Here is a 10993-nt window from a genome sequence, read left to right as displayed (position 1 = left end):
ATTTTTAGTGTTTTATTTTTTTTAGCAGGCACAGAACAGGGATTCCTTTAGTGCAAGGAGTAACTGTCTATTTGTAGTTGCTGAGATGACTTGCAGTTAGAATTAATTCTGTTTTGTTAATAACAACCATGATCTACAAACAGAATTAATTCTATATTTTGCTTGTTAGTTGGTACTGCCTGTTACTTTGAGTATTTCTTTGTTGTGGGGGGTATGGGTGGGCCAAAACAAATCTTGCACCAGGATCCCTTATTCATTAAGTTTGCCACTGAACTTACTTAAAGGGACACTGTAACCAAAATTTTTCTTTCGTGATTCAGATTGAGCATGAAATTTTAAGCAACTTTCTAATTTACTCCTATCATCAAATTTTCTTCATTCTCTTGGTATCTTTATTTGAAATACAAGAATGTAAGTTTAGATGCCGGCCCATTTTTGGTGAACAACCTGGGTTGTCCTTGCTGATTGGTGGATAAATTCATCCACCAATAAAAAAGTGCTGTCCAGAGTACTGAAACCCAAAAAAAGCTTAGATGCCTTCTTTTTCAAATAATGATAGCAAGAGAACGAAGAAAAATTGAAAATAGGAGTAAATTAGAAAGTTGCTTAAAATTGCATGCTCTTTCTGAATTACAAAAGAAAAAAAATTGGGTTCAGTGTCCCTTTAATGGATGCTAAATTGATAATATGAATCCAAAACACTTGACTATTACAGCATGCAACAAACATAACCTGCGTTTTGGATCCATATTATCATCCTCCTCCATTCATATTATTGCAGCATGCAACATAAAAATCACCTGTGTTTTATCACATTAGAGTAAAAGCCTTATTCTCATGAATATGTCTACTAACAAGTTCTGGGTAAAAAACACAGAATGCACTTATTTATTATTTAATGGTGCATTTAGGTCTTTTAGGCATAACAAAATTATAATGTTATGAATTTTGATTTTTATGCTCCTTCTGTGTATATTTATATTCATTTTAACCCCTTAAGGACAAGGCCATTTTTCAATTTCCTTCCCTAAAGGGACAGTCAAGTAAAAAAATAAATAATAACTTTCATGATTTAAATAGGGCATGTAATTTTAAACAACTTTCCAATTTACTTTTATTACCAATTTTGCTTTATTCTCTTGGTATTCTTAGTTGAAAGCTAAACCTAGGAGGTTCATATGCTAATTTCTTAGACCTTGAAGGCCGCCTCTAATCTGAAAGCATTTTGACAGTTTTTCACCACTAGAGGGTGTTAGTTCATGTGTTTCACATAGATACCATTGAGCTCAGGCATGTGAAGCTCCTAGGAGTCAGCACTGATTGGCTAAAAATGCAAGTCTGTCAAAAGAACTGAAATAAGGGGGCAGTTTGCAGAGGCTTAGATACAAGGTAGACACAGAGGTAAAAAGTATATTAATATAACTGTGTTGGTTATGCAAAACTGAAGAATGGGTAATAAAGGGATTATCTAACTTTTTAAGCAACAACAATTCTGGTGTTTACTGTCCCTTTAAAGACCAGGGCTATTTTTACATTTCTGCGGTGTCTGTGTTTAGCTATAATTTTCCTCTTACTCATTTACTGTACCCACACATATTATATACCGTTGTTCTCGCCATTAAATGGACTTTCAAAAGATACCATTATTTTCATCATATCTTATAATTTATTATAAAAAATATATAAAATATGATAAAAAAATGTAAAAAAAACCCACACTTTTTTTTAACTTTGAGATCTATAACGAACTAGAGGGGGCGCTAGATATAATCAGCAGTAGTGATGTTGCGAACCTAAAAAATTGGGTTCGCGAATGGCGAACGCGAACTTCCACAAAAGTTTGCGAACAGGCGAACCGGGCGAACCGCCATAGACTTCAATAGGCAGGCGAATTTTAAAACCCACAGGGACTCTTTCTGGCCACAATAGTGATGGAAAAGTTGTTTCAAGAGCACTAACACCTGGACTGTAGCATGCCGGAGGGGGATCCATGGCAAAACTCCCATGGAAAATTACATAGTTGATGCAGAGTCTGGTTTTAATCCATAAAGGGCATAAATCACCTAACATTCCTAAATTGTTTGGAATAACGTGCTTTAAAACATCAGGTATGATGATGTATCGATCAGGTAGTGTAAGGGTTACGCCTGCTTCACAGTGCGCAGTGTAGGTGATATACCTGCCCTGACCATGCTTTGCAGACCAGGTATCAGTGGTCAGATGGACCCTTGCCCCAACACTGTGTGCCAGACATGCCATTATAGCAGACTTATATGGCTTTGGCGTTGCTTTTTGGTAATTAGAAGGCTGCTAAATGCCACTGCGCACCACACGTGTTTTATGCCCAGCAGCGAAGGGGTTAATTAGGGAGCATGTAGGGAGCTTGTAGAGTTACTTTTAGCTTAAGTGTAGTGTAGTAGACAACCCAAAGTATTGATCTAGGCCCATTTTGGTATATTTCATGCCACCATTTCACCGCCAAATGCGATCAAATAAAAAAAAATTGTTAACTTTTTCACAAACTTTAGGTTTCTCACAGAAATTATTTACAAACAACTTATGCAATTATGGCATAAATGGTTGTAAATGCTTCTCTGGGATCCCCTTTGTTCAGAAATAGCAGACTTATATGGCTTTGGCGTTGCTTTTCGGTAATTAGAAGGCTGCTAAATGCCACTGCGCACCACACGTGTTTTATGCCCAGCAGCGAAGGGGTTAATTAGGGAGCATGTAGGGAGCTTGTAGAGTTACTTTTAGCTTAAGTGTAGTGTAGTAGACAACCCAAAGTATTGATCTAGGCCCATTTTGGTATATTTCATGCCACCATTTCACCGCCAAATGCGATCAAATAAAAAAAAATTGTTCACTTTTTCACAAACTTTAGGTTTCTCACAGAAATTATTTACAAACAACTTATGCAATTATGGCATAAATGGTTGTAAATGCTTCTCTGGGATCCCCTTTGTTCAGAAATAGCAGACTTATATGGCTTTGGCGTTGCTTTTTGGTAATTAGAAGGCTGCTAAATGCCAATGCGCACCACACGTGTTTTATGCCCGGCAGTGAAGGGGTTAATTAGGGAGCATGTAGGCAGCTTGTAGAGTTAATTTTAGCTTAAGTGTAGTGTAGTAGACAACCCAAAGTATTGATCTAGGCCCATTTTGGTATATTTCATGCCACCATTTCACCGCCAAATGCGATCAAATTAAAAAAAAAACAAATTTTTTCGCAATTTTAGGTTTCTCACTGAAATTATTTACAAACAGCTTGTGCAATTATGGCACAAATGGTTGTAAATGCTTCTCTGGGATCCCCTTTGTTCAGAAATAGCAGACATATATGACTTTGGCATTGCTTTCTGGTAATTAGAAGGCCGCTAAATGCTGCTGCGCATCACACGTGTATTATGGCTAGCAGTGAAGGGGTTAATTAGGTAGTTTGTAGGGAGCTTGCAGGGTTAATTTTAGCTTTAGTGTAGAGATCAGCCTCCCACCTGACACATCAGACCCCCTGATCCCTCCCAAACAGCTCTCTTCCCTCCCCCACCCCACAATTGTCCCCGCCATCTTAAGTACTGGCAGAAAGTCTGCCAGTACTAAAATAAAAGTTTTTTTAAAAAAAATATTTTAATTTTTTAGCATATTTACATATGCTGTGGTGTAGCATCCCCCTTAGCCCCCAACCTCCCTGATCCCCCCCAAAACAGCTCTCTAACCCTCCCCATCTGCCTTATTGGTGGCCATCTTGGGTACTGGCAGCTGTCTGCTATTATTTCACAGTCAAAAAAGTGTTTTTTGTTTTTTTAAATGTACACTACTGTTACACCAAATATGAGTGGTGGCACTGGGCAAGTGGGCACAGTATACGCTGTGAGCCTGACACACAAGCAGACTGATGTTCTAGCCCTAAAAAGGGCTTTTTGGGGTGCTGTCCTTACAGTAGAGATCAGATGAGTCCTTCAGGACTGTAGTGGACACTGAATACACTAGCCTAGCTATCGATTTCCCTATTAAATCAGCAGCAGCTACACTGTCCCTCCTCTCACTAAGAATGCAGCTTCCAAATGAATCTAAAATGGATTCTGTCCAGGAGGTGGGAGGGTCTGCTGCTGATTGGCTGTAATGTGTATTCTGACTGTGAGGTATAGGGTCAAAGTTTACTCAATGATGACGAATAGGGGGCGGATCGAACATCGCATATGTTCGCCCGCCGAGGCGAACGCGAACATGCTATGTTCGTCGGCGAACTATTCGCGACATCACTAATCAGCAGTATTGATAGTCAACAATATACAAAATCAGCCATTCCATGAAATATAGACATAACTAAAGCAATTATATATATATATATATATATATATATATATATATATATATATATATATATATATATATATAAACTAGAAAGAAATGTAGTATATACAAATATAAAGAGGAAAGTCCCAAATAGTCTTTTTCACTTTGAGAGCAAAGCGAAAGTCCTCTTTAGTATAGATTGAATGTATAATGGCAGCCTCCTCCTCACCGACAGATCCGGGGTTATAACTGTGGAATAGAGAAAAATAGAGGGGCGCCTCATGTGCAGGATCATCAAGTATATATGTGAGAAAAATACTATTTGTGCCAAATGGGTACTCACATATTCGTATAGCACACCAATGTGCTGGTAGGTGCAGGCTGCAGAATTAACAGGTGTAACAGCTCACCCTCAGTTAGAATGTTCTGTATGCTGCAGTGGATATGTAAGGCATAAAGAGAAAGCACTTACTACATGTGCATATCAATCAAAATATGACTGTGTAACTTTCAGAGATGTCAAATGGGTACTCAATGTGCTGGTAGGAACAAGCTGGCAGATTTCAAATAGGTGTGTCAGCTCACCCCCAAAGATCAAGGTTCAGGTGCAGATAAGCAAATGGCAAACATGTTCCAAAAAGGCAATGAACCAATGCAGGTTCCAAAGCAGGGTGAGCTGTTACACCTGTTAATTCTGCAGCCTGCACCTACCAGCAAATTGGTGTGCTATACGAATATGTGAGTACCCATTTGGCACAAATAGTATTTTTCTCACATATATACTTGATGATCCTGCACATGAGGCGCCCCTCCATATTTCTCTATTCCACTTTTTCTAACTTTGACCCCCAAATCTGTTACACATCTACAGCCACCAAAAAACACCCATGCTAAATAGTTTCTAAATTTTGTTTAGAAGTTTAGAAATACCCAATGTTTACATGTTCTTTGCTTTTTTTGCAAGTTATAAGACAATAAGTTCAAGTAGCACTTTGCTATTTCCAAACTATTTTTTCCCCCTCAAAATTAGCGATAGTTACATTGGAACACTGATATCTGCCAGGGATCCCTGAATAACCCTTCACATGTATATATATATTTTTTTAGTAGACAACCCAAAGTATTGATCTAGGCCCATTTTGGTATATTTCATGTCACCATTTCACCGCCAAATGCGATCAAATAAAAAAAATTGTTCACTTTTTCACAAACTTTAGGTTTCTCACTGAAATTATTTATAAACAGCTTGTGCAATTATGGCACAAATGATTGTAAGTGCTTCTCTGGGATCCCCTTTGTTCAGAAATAGCAGACATATATGGCTTTGGCATTGCTTTATGGTAATTAGAAGGCCGCTAAATGCCACTGCGCACCACACGTTTATTATGCCCAGCAGTGAAGGGGTTAATTAGGGAGCTTGTAGGGTTCATTTTAGCTTTAGTGTAGTGTAGTAGACAACCCAAAGTATTGATCTAGGCCCATTTTGGTATAATTCATGCCACCATTTCACCGCCAAATGCCGATAAAAAAAAAAGGTTAACTTTTTCACAAACTTTAGGTTTCTCACTGAAATTATTTACAAACAGCTTGTGCAATTATGGCACAGATGGTTGTAAATGCTTCTCTGGGATCCCCTTTGTTCAGAAATAGCAGACATATATGGCTTTGGCATTTCTTTTTGGTAATTAGAATGCTGCTAAATGCCACTGTGTACAACACTTGTATTATGCCCAGAAGTGAAGTTATTTTTAGCTTTAGTGTAGAGATCAGCCTCCCACCCGACACATACCATACCCTGATACCTTCCTGACCCCCCTCAAACAGCTTTTTTCCCTTCCCCACCTCACAATTGTCACCGCCATCTTAAGTACTGGCAGAAAGTCTTCCAGTACTAAAATAAAAGGCAATATTTAAAAAAAATATATATATATTTATTTTGCAGTGATGGATGCCCCAACCTTCCTGATCCTTCCCCCCCATACAGCTCTCTTACTCTCCCCTCTCTACCTATCTTCCACCATCTTGGGTACTGGCAGCTGTCTGCCAGTACCCATTTTGCCATAATACATGGTTTGTTTGTTTTTATCTGGATTGGATGAGACTCTTAAGCGCTTGTGCTTAATTACCCAATAAGGAAAGATAGTCTTACTATGTAGTTGGATTCAATGAGATCTATTTATTTTTAGAATTATAAATACATACAATAAAATTAAAAACAATAGAAATTGATTCTTAAAACAAATCTAACTGGTTGGCCAACCATACAGTGTGAATAAAATGATATAATATGTTTTCCAATCCCTGTTACTTAGTGTATTATACAAACATATCTGTATATTTGAATTTTTGAATTTTGGTTTAATTGCAGATATTTTTTATGGATTTGATATAGTGCACTTGTGAAGAAGTATGGTATCCACAAAGAATATTCGCAATATTAATTCTTAATTACCATGTTTACCATATTCGTTTGTTTAAAGCTGAACATACATAATTAAAATAGCGTCAATGGTATCAACAATATAATTAAAATAGCGTCAATGGTATCAACATTAGTAACAAATAATAAAAGTGAAACAAAAATAAAGTGATACAGTAAAAATCGTATAAGTTATGAAAGATAAAGTCTTTCTGCCGTGATCGTAAGAGTAATTGTTAATTGCTTTTTGCTAAAAGCGCTGTTGTTAAGTCCTCCGTGGGGATAGTATGTGCGGGCATGCTGCAACACGTTTTTGTCTAATTGCTATATATATATTGCGATTATAAGTCACTGTTAAGTAGTTTTGGTTATCTGTCCTTCACATTAACTTCCTTAGTTGGTGTAGGTATAATAAATCTTACCCGTTGTTTCTTTTGGGATACTTTGTTTCTGGTCTAGTTTCTTTTTGTACCCAATTCAATCTTTACTTTGATAAATGTGGATCGGAAGCCGGGATAGCCGCTGCCGGTGTTGTAGTGGTTTCAGTATGTCGAGTTGGTTTGTCTCTGCGATTACACACACTTGAAGGAGTAGATGCTGGGGTATTGTGGTAGTGTGCTTTAACCGTTAATCCTTTCGTCAGATGGCTGAGCTTTTTGCCCGGTTCAGGTTTTCAAAACCTCTTGAATTGTTGTGAATGTGTTCTGTTTAGATCCGTACTCTAAGTGTTTCAGAGCATCCGATCTGCAGGTGTCCACAGGTTTCTTTAGGCCCAATTATTAGGTAAGGTATTTCAGTTGTTTTTGGCGGTCCTTTAAAAGGAGGACTAGGTGCTTTGAAGGTTGTTCTTGAACGCTTCAGAATATCTTTCAAGTGTATTTGTTGGTCCGTGGTTTGATGTAGTCTTGGCGGTCCACTTCGAAAGTGGACTATGAAAATGTTTAGTGTAGCAAGGAGTAGGCAACGCGTTTCAGCTGATTAATACAGCCTTTATCAAGCATATCATTGTTTGTCATTGTTTGTTTTTATCCCCCCTCTAATCATTTTCTGTAGTGTAGCTGCCCCCCCTCATCCCTTTACAAAAATTAATTTCCATCCCTCCACCATAGCCTCTCTCCACCGCATCAATGTAGCATGAGCGCACCCCCCCCCCCCCCCCCCCCGCACGCTCCTGATGTACTGTGCACACTGACTTCAGAGAAAGGAACAGGAAGTCCCTGCAGCGATGGGCCACCCACCCGCCTCCCTGCTACTGCTCCCACCCACCAACGAATGGCACCATCGCTGACCGATGCAGAGAGGGCCACAGAGTGGCCCTCTCTGCATCGACAACTCTGCAACTCTATTTCTGCAGTGCCCCACTCGTGGGGCATTCAGAAATAGCGCAATCTCGCTAATTTGAGCGAGATCGCAGCAGAGAGAAACCCAGGATTGCAGCGATGTACAGGGTACGTCTCTAGTCCTTAAGGGCATAACGATCAACATTCTACAGGGTACGACGTTGGTCGTTTAGGGGTTAAATAGCTACATCACTACAACTTATTTTCTTGTTAGCTAGCACCATCTAGTGGCATGGAATGAACTAATACAAAGCTATTCACAGAAAATAGGATAATGACTGGAGTTGAAATCAAGGTTTCCTTTTCTTAAACTACACCAGGCTGGAAATCAGTACTGAACACATTTACAAATTTGTAGATTCTGAAGTCCCATGACAGGTCAAAGTCAGATTTTTTTTCTGACATTCTTCAGAAAGAGCTACAGAAAAGCATTCCTTCATAGTTATGAATAATGAATCAACTTTGCAATACATGTTCATTATTTATTTTGTTCCCTTTCTCATGTAAATTATCACTGACATTTTAGCTATTTTTAATTTACAGAACATGGAATGCACCTTGCACCTGACACATATCTGTTTTTATTTGGCTTTAGTGGATAACAGCTGCAAAACTCTATATACATAAATACCTCTTGCTGTCATTGTCTTACCTGATGTGTTCAGCTAGCACCCAGTAGTGCATTTCTATTCCTTCAACAAAGGATACTAACAGAATGCAGAAAATTTAAAAAAATTAAATTAAAAATTTCTGCAGCATTGCATGCTCAGTCTGAATCCTGAGCATAAAGTTTGGGTTTCAGAAGAATCTCACTTCAGTTGTTTAAAGATGTCATCTCTCATATCACACTAAGGACATGGCTACGATGTCAGCTCTCATATCACACTTAGGACATGGCTACAATGTCAGCTCTAATATCACACTAAGGACATGGCTACACTAATTGTCAGATCTCATATCACACTAAGGACATTGCTACGATGTCAGCTCTCATATCACACTAAGGACATGGCTACGATGTCAGCTCTCATATCACACTAAGGACATGGCTACGATGTCAGCTCTCATATCACACTTAGGACATGGCTACGATGTCAGCTCTCATATCACACTTAGGACATGGCTACGATGTCAGCTCTCATATCACACTTAGGACATGGCTACGATGTCAGCTCTCATATCACACTAAGGACATGGTTACGATGTCAGCTCTCATATCACACTAAGGACATGGTTACGATGTCAGCTCTCATATCACACTAAGGACATGGTTACGATGTCAGCTCTCATATCACACTAAGGACATGGCTACGATGTCAGCTCTCATATCGCACTAAGGACATGGCTACGATCTCAGCTCTCATATCACACTAAGGACATGGTTACGATGTCAGCTCTCATATCACATTTAGGACATGGCTACGATGTCAGCTCTCATAAAAAGACACGGCTACGATGTCAGCTCTCATATCATATTAAGGACATGGCTACACTGAGATGTCAGCTCTCATAACACACTAAAGCCATGGCTACACTGAGATGTCAGCTCTCATATCACACTAAAGACATGGCTACACTGAGATGTCAGCTCTCATATCACACTAAGGACATGGTTACGATGTCAGCTCTCATATCACATTTAGGACATGGCTACGATGTCAGCTCTCATAAAAAGACACGGCTACGATGTCAGCTCTCATATCATATTAAGGACATGGCTACACTGAGATGTCAGCTCTCATAACACACTAAAGCCATGGCTACACTGAGATGTCAGCTCTCATATCACACTAAAGACATGGCTACACTGAGATGTCAGCTCTCATATCACACTAAGGACATGGCTACACTGAGAATTTTTAAGTGCTCATTATGCAAGAAGTTGTTTTCTTTTTTTTTTTTATACAATCTGTTTCTTTTTAAGTTTTGATTTACTTTTGTTTTTCTATTGTTCTCTCCCTCTAATTGTTCTCTCTTTCCAGGTGTTTGAAGCCTTTTGAAATATGGAGAATTTAAGGAATTTTTCCAGACTTAACTTTCAAGCTAAACTGGAAGTGATAAATAATGAAAGACCAATATCTGAGCTAGAAGGGACACTGAACCCAAATTTTTACTTGTGTGATTCAGATAGAGCATGCCATTTTAAGCAACTTTCTAATGTACTCCTATTATCAAATGTTCTTAATTCTCTTGGTATTTTTATTTGAAAAGCAAGAATGTAAGTTTAGATGCTGGCCCATTTTTTATGAACAACCTGGGTTGTCCTTGCTGATTGGTGGATAAATGTATCCATCAATAAATAAGTGCTGACTCTTTTTCAAATAAAGATAGCAAGAGAATGAAGAAAAATTGATAATAGGAGTATATTAGAAAGTTGCTTAAAATTGCATGCTCTATATGAATCACAAAAGAAAAAAATTGGGTTCAGTATCCCTTAACCCTTTGAGTGCTAATGACGGCTCTGAGCCGTCGCAGAGTTTTTCACTCTGGTGCTAATGACGGCTCAGAGCTTACTTACTGCTGCTACCCCGGCGATCGTGCCTGTAGAGGGACAGGCATTGCCGGGGCTTCACGTGATGCGTGGTGACATCACGCGCAATTACGTGATGACGTCACTGCGCAACTTTATTTATACTTAACAATGTTAAGTATAGGAGGAGGGGGCATGCTCCTTAGAAGCCTGTATCTCAGGCATCTAAGAAGCTACAGACCCCCACGACCCACTGTTGGAAAGGTAATCGCCTAACCTTTCCAACAGTGTAAGTCTTGGGGGTCTGTAAAAAAAAAAAAAAGTAAAAAAAAAAGAAAAAAAATCAAAAGAAAATATTAGCACCCAGGTGGGAAATGGCTTAGCAGCCAAAGGGTTAAAGGACCTACTTCAGCAACAAAATAATATAACAAGATCTTTTCAAACAGAGTGGTACTAGAGAAAAGAATGG

Source organism: Bombina bombina, chromosome 4 (genome assembly GCF_027579735.1).
Source record: "Bombina bombina isolate aBomBom1 chromosome 4, aBomBom1.pri, whole genome shotgun sequence".
In the NCBI taxonomy this organism is placed as follows: domain Eukaryota; kingdom Metazoa; phylum Chordata; class Amphibia; order Anura; family Bombinatoridae; genus Bombina; species Bombina bombina.
Note: the sequence above shows the minus strand (reverse complement) of the source record.